Genomic DNA, 6,622 nt, shown 5'->3' with positions numbered 1-6,622 from the left:
AAAAATAAACCAATAACGTGAATGGAACAAAGGCTCCTGAATAGGTAAAATGTCAAAAAGGTGAAGACGAACAGAGAAAATGCACTGGAAAGGGAAAAGTCAATTTTTTGGGGAAAGACTTTCAGCCAATAAAGAAATGTCAAGCCCTAGGAAATTGTTTTTGATCATAAGTAATAGCAGCCTTCAGAAGGTGGTCAGAATCATCCTAACAGGGAAGGAATTAAGAATTTTATTTTTTTTAAATATAACAAACATTTTCGTAGAGAAGATACAAGATATTATCAAATATATATCAAACGAGACAGGACATTAAAACCTCCACTTTAGAAGTTTCCTTTGCTGTGTGTGATTTAAGACAAACATGTAACCATGTTGCAGTTGTCAGTTGTAGAGACTTAAACGTGTACATTCTCCCTCAAATAGTATTTGATGAAATTCAATATATATTTCTGGTTGAAATAAATATGTAATTAAAACAGGAAGAGGAGAGACAGACCGATTCACAAATGAGGTCACATCCTCCAAAAGAAGCTGCCACAATGGTGCTTTGTAGAGAAAAGCATGCAACATCCTTTTAACGTTTTGGAAAATTACCCATTTTCCTGCTATTATTTCTGTTATTGTTCATGTGTAACAATAAAATGACAATACATATTAATAAAATTATGTAATTTCTATTATTCAGGCATTATGCTCTGGATTCATTCAGCAGGTGTTGGAGCAGTGTGCGTTGCCGATGCTCAAGAATCTCCCAGTAAAGAAAGGAAAAAGTACCTGCCTTGTGAAGTTCTTATGGGTCCCTGGGCAGTTTTTATGTAATGGCTGCATTTTCCAGGTGAATAGACATACTTCAAGTGGCTAATTAATTATCAGTGTTACTCAGTGAGTGGCAAGATGGGTTCAAACCTAAGGCTATTTAGCTCTGAAATCTAATCTTAACATTTGTCCTCTTTATTACTAATCTTTACAGATTTTAGTCAGTTCTGTGCAAAGAATCACATATACAAACCTTTCAAAGACCCATTGAGGAGAGAGGTATTTCTTTGAAATCTTCCCATGAATACCAAACCTTAACCCAGGCTTCCTAAGTATGACTAAACAGGAGGTTAAGAAAAACAGTTTCAAAGGGTAGTGTCTCCAGGAAACAGTCCCATTTTTAAAGGCTGCTTCTTATAAGGCGTCTTCTAGATAGAGAGCTCTGGCAATGGGCACAGTTTTAGAACACAGTGACAGGCTTCTTCCTTGGGAGAAATAAGCTATCCAGCTGGGAGAAAAAAAGATATATCCGATTCTTTGCTCCTTCCTCCTGTATCCTGGAACCAGCTTCTGTTGCTGCAGAGGCTGACGTGAACTTTGGCCCTAGAGAAACATCTAGGCCTATGGTAACCAAAGGACACTCTCCCCAGTGACACAGCAGCTCCTCCAGCTGTTGTGCTGTGGTGGCCTTTCATCTAGCTTGAACTTAGGAGATAGAATAGTCTTTGGCCTGCAACACAGAGTTCCCACACAGAGGCCAGAAACTGGAAGCAGAGACAAGCTTCATGCTAGGCTTTTCCTTCGGTTGTTGTGGTTCACTGTGGGAATATTTATGGACAGAGCAAGGACAGAATTCTGGTCTTGCTGGAGTCGTCTGCAGACATTTTCATGATGTCATCACATTTATTTATAAACGCTTGAGTGTTCATGCTCAGACACTTGTACATTTTGTATAAGGAAGTATTTCACTTGATCCGAATTGGAAACAAGATCATCTTATGAACCAAAAACTGTGCTAACAGAGCAGTTTTCCTACATCCATACTCCTTAATAATTATAATTGCTTTCTATTGCCTGGAGAATAAATTTCTGCACACTCATTTTGATATTTATGGAAATTCCAAATTTGGTCCTGAGTTATTTTTATTTTCATTTTTAAGCTGCCAGTTTATCAGCCATACAGCTTCATTTTTTGCTCTGCTATGTCTGGTGTGTACTAAATGTTTTCCTTTGATTAAATGGTTATTTTGATGAGCGTGGTCCCTCTTTTCTTTTCGTCTTATTTTTTATGCTTTGGAACTTGGCACAGGCGTCATATATTCTAACTAGCTTTGCTCTCTTTTCCTTGAATGATAATTTTATTCATTTTATACCTACAGTATCATACAGTTTGCATGCCTCATTATCTTATATATACTGTGGGATTTTGGAGATCAGGAGCACAGTGATAAATCTGCTCAGGTTTCAGTCATGTAGGATGGATAGTGCCTTTAGTGTACAATATACTGTGTAATGTTTTGTTTAACAATGTTCCTGAGCACACATGCTACTAAGGAAAATGTGACACTGAAAAATACAAATAGAGAAGAATATGTTACAAAATGCCCAATAGTCACCAGGGCTTTTATCCAAAGCAAACTCATGGTGGTATTATCTGTATCTCAATTTAAAAAAAAATGAAGTTTTTATTCATTTGAATGAATAGGCTATTCACCGAGAATTCACCTTTTAAAAAAATCAAATCCTTTAGATGAAATATCAAAAAATAAATAAATAAATGTTACTGGTCCAGAAGGTGAGTGAGTCTTAACAGTCTGCGCTGCCAAGAAGAACGCAGTGTCTTCACAGAGCGCTTACCAAGCGTGTCCTTCACGTAATTAGGCATCTGCGAGCACCTTATGGTTGAAGAATTAAGCAAAAAAACAACTTCTCGGTCTTTCAGAAAATACACCCACAACTTCCAAAGAAAAAACCATCTATGTCTGAAAGTTCTAAGACTGAGGTAGTAATAAAATTTACTTCTCATATTTAATCACCAATGATTGATGTTTCTGTACAGAATCAGAGGCTCTTGCAATCAGTTGCCTTCCCCATAACACTTGGCAAACACCTAGCATCTCTCTCAATATGAAAACGAACACTTTAATTTCATTAACAGTGAGATGAAAAGAAAAATTTGTTGCAAATACTGCAATATATGATGGAGTTTTTGTGAACCCAATCAATTTTCACATTCACGCTCTTACTAGTGTATTACATATTGCAATATAAGACAATATTCATTGATTACAGTGTATATAACAAAATGTTAAATCTTTTGCTTGAAAACCTACCCACCAGAGAGAATGTAGTAAATCTTAAAACTAGCTGGTCTCAGTAATCTGTACATGGACTAAGTGTGTGATTAATAAAAAAGTCATTCATCTAAGCATTGTAACAGTTTACTACAGAGATAATGAAATATTTGCTAATATTGTGTTCTATGTTATGAACAGGGTTTGTCGTCCAGGCTCAGGTTAAAGGACATGGAAGAGCCTTCAGCCCTATGAACTAGTGCTCATGGTACTGGAAGGTACTTTGTATGCTAGACATTGACTAAGGTAACCACACACCTAACTGCATACACTCCACTTTATCATGATGACTTGTCTGAAAGACATGCTAGTGCCATAGTGGTACAAACATTGTGGGACAAACCAACCAATATTTGATTGGTTTTATGGCCCACTCCATGAGATGGAACCCACACCTGACAATGAATGGTTGGTCAAGAATTTGAGACTTGCTAGGACCTAGTAGAGAACCAAATACTACTGTTTTGATGAAAGAAATTAGCCATACGACGATTCCTAAAAATATTATGCTATAAGATTGTAAGAGCCAGAGGGCACGAGGGACACCAAGGACACAAGGGACACGAGGCTTCCAAATACGGTGGAGCCAATGCACCTAACAGCTCACAGAGACTGCAGCAGCACATTGGCAAGCATGGGTGTAAGGCAGTCGGGTCCCCTTGCTGAGAACGGAAGTGGACATAGCCCTCATATATAACTCAAAAACTATATTTCCAATTGATAGCTGCTCATGAATGAAAAATTCCTGCTTTCCAACAGCATCTCACTGGGAATATAAACCACTCTTCAGGCCAGGCCCCATGCTGAGCAGTAGATGGTCAAAACATACTCAATGGTGTTTTGAAATTCTTTGTCTCGTAACATTTTGTCTGGACTTGTTTTTACTTTAACCCTTTTAGAACTTTTAAGTGTATGCATTATAGCTTCTGATTTTCTGATTTGATGGAATTTCTGCATTTAGGAATGTGTGCGTCTCTATATTCATATGTTTGTTTGTTTCTTCTGTTCTATTTCTTTGATTCTTTTTCTTCTCTTTACTTGTTTGTTTTGTCCTATTCTGTTTGTGTTTGTTCTGTTTTATTTTATTGTTGTTTTTTTTTTTGATGCCTGTTTGTTTTCTAAAAAGAGACAGGAAGGGTGTAGATTTGGATCAAAAGGGAGATAGAAAAGATTTCAGGTGATTTGGGGAAGGGGAAAGCATAATCCAAATGTATTGTATGGGGAAAATCCATTTTAAGTAAAAGAAAAACCTGGAAGAAAAAAGGAAGTGTGTACTGCATTTACTTGTTTACTTGCACTATACAGAATACCAAGTTCAGTATTTCACAGTGATTTTTCTTTTTTTTTTTTTATAACAATCTCTTAAGAGTTTATTATAAACCAGCTTCAAAGGTCACAGTGGGGTGGGGAGAGAAAAGGATTATGTACAGCCTTTTGGGAAACAGGCAAGGAGCTGAGGAGGACCAAGATGAGCCTAGAGCGTTGGAGGGCATATTCCCCAGGGAGGGGGGCCCTGAAAGGGAAACCAGACGATCCAGGGAGACTCTATGAACAGCATACAAACAAACAGATGTGTGGTAGCTCGGCTCCAGGGAATAGGACCCACACCTCGGTGGAACTACTGCCACAATGCAGTGCGAGGATCAAAGCAGACCTCGCATCCCTGGAGGAGGAGGCGCAATCCCAGGAGGAGGCATGCCCATTGAAGTTCCTCGGCCAGGAGGGATCCCCATTGGGGGACCCATAGGAGGCCTCATGCCAGGAGGAGGGCCCGTTATACCTGGAGGAGGCGCCCCTCGGCCCATAGGTGGAGGAGGACCCCCACGACCAGGTGGGTACGGAGTTGGGGCTCCTGCAATACTGGCTGTGGCTGCAGCTGCAGCTGCAGCAATCACAACAGTGCCTCTTGTGGAGTCATCACCTGCTGTGATGGTCCTCCAACCCCATGGACTGGCCCAGCAAGTCCTGCAGGAGCCTGGGGCATGGGAACACCAGCAGGGATTCCTCTACCAGCAGCTCTGCCAAAACCTGGTCCCCCAGCAGCTCCAGCAAGTGGCTCTCTGGCAATACCAGTATCGTTGGGAGACCAGGTTCTCCCCTCGAAGCAACACCAGACCGAGAACTCGCTTCTCTTCCCTTTCTGCTTGTTTGGCATTCTTTGGCTTGATCTTCCTGAATTCCTCACAGTTACAGAGGATCAAGTTCATATGCTTGTCAAAAGCCTTGAAGGTCCCGATGAAGATCCCGCCATCTTGCAGGATGCATCTCATCCTGTAGTCAATATGCTGCAGCATCTTGCTGCTCTTACTTACAGTCATGGTGGCGGCTCCGATGGCTCAGATTCCAGCCTAAGCTAAGATTTGTGAGCTGGTTGGATGCCCTAAAGAAAGCCTGCTACACAGTTCTCCACATATTATTTTGGCATTTGAGATGTAAAAAGAAGACATACAAAAAAAAAAAAAAAAGCCAGAAAGAATGATATGGGAAGAAAGAATTTCTTAATTTTAAATCATGCTTAGGATTCTGGAAAATTCTTAAACTATCTCTCTTAGTATTGTTCACCATAAGACTACATAGAATTGGGGAAATAAAGAAGAAATTCTTTAAAAAAAATGAACGGAATGAAGGCTATCTCTTAAGGGCAAACGGAGTATTTGTATACTGAGTCTCTGAGAACATATATTTTGTAGCATAATTTATAATTCATGAACATGTTATGCCTCTCTATTTACTTATTTTCATTGGTTCTAGCCATCTGCATGGAAAAAATTTCCTGTATATAACCCTGTCGACTTAGTTCAGGTTCTGTTGTGCTGATAAAACACCATGACCTAAAGCAATCTGGAAATGAAAGTATTTATTCCACATTATGCTCCCAGGAAATCCACTCTCATTCACTGAAGGAAGTCAGGACGAGAACTGGAACAGAACAGGGAGGTTGGAAGACGGATCTGAAACAGACCGTAAAGCAACACATTTTCCTCACTTGCTCACCGTGCCTTGCTTAGCCGGCTTTCCTGTTCTCCCTAGGATCAATGCCCAGATATGGCACAGACAGCCGTGGTCTGCCCTCCACCCGCAAGTAAATCATTAATCAAGAAAATGTTCTACAGTCTTGTCTACAGGAAATCTGTCTCAGGCATTTTCTTAACTGGGGTTCCTCTTTCAAAATGACTCTAAATTCTGTCAAGCTGAAAACAATAATGAAAGACAATTGGCCTTTTACAACTTTACAGACCAAGACATTACTCTTAAAATCATAACCATTCCTATCTTATTTATCCTCAAGATTGCATATGAATATTAATAAAACAATGAACTATAACTCTGAAAGTCACACAGTCTTTAAAATATTGTGTGCCTTTAAAAGTAGAGAGTTTCTTAATTGAGGGATCCTATTTTTTTTAAAAAAATAGTTAAAGTTACATGCTTTATTATTTATCAAGGGGAAAACCAGGACACAGTCAATATCTAATCAAAGAAAAACCAATCTCCAACAACAAGATCTAGAA

At 39.3% G+C, this 6,622-nt stretch overlaps 1 pseudogene; it reads right to left on the bottom strand.

Annotated features, from left to right (window-relative positions):
- Positions 1-4,598: 4,598 nt before the first annotated feature.
- Positions 4,599-5,428, bottom strand: LOC101997557 (annotated as a pseudogene).
- Positions 5,429-6,622: the final 1,194 nt, after the last annotated feature.

Source organism: Microtus ochrogaster, chromosome 18, assembly GCF_000317375.1.
Source record: "Microtus ochrogaster isolate Prairie Vole_2 chromosome 18, MicOch1.0, whole genome shotgun sequence".
In the NCBI taxonomy this organism is placed as follows: domain Eukaryota; kingdom Metazoa; phylum Chordata; class Mammalia; order Rodentia; family Cricetidae; genus Microtus; species Microtus ochrogaster.
The sequence above is the reverse complement of the archived record's forward strand: the minus strand, read 5'-3'. Positions and strand labels throughout refer to the sequence as shown.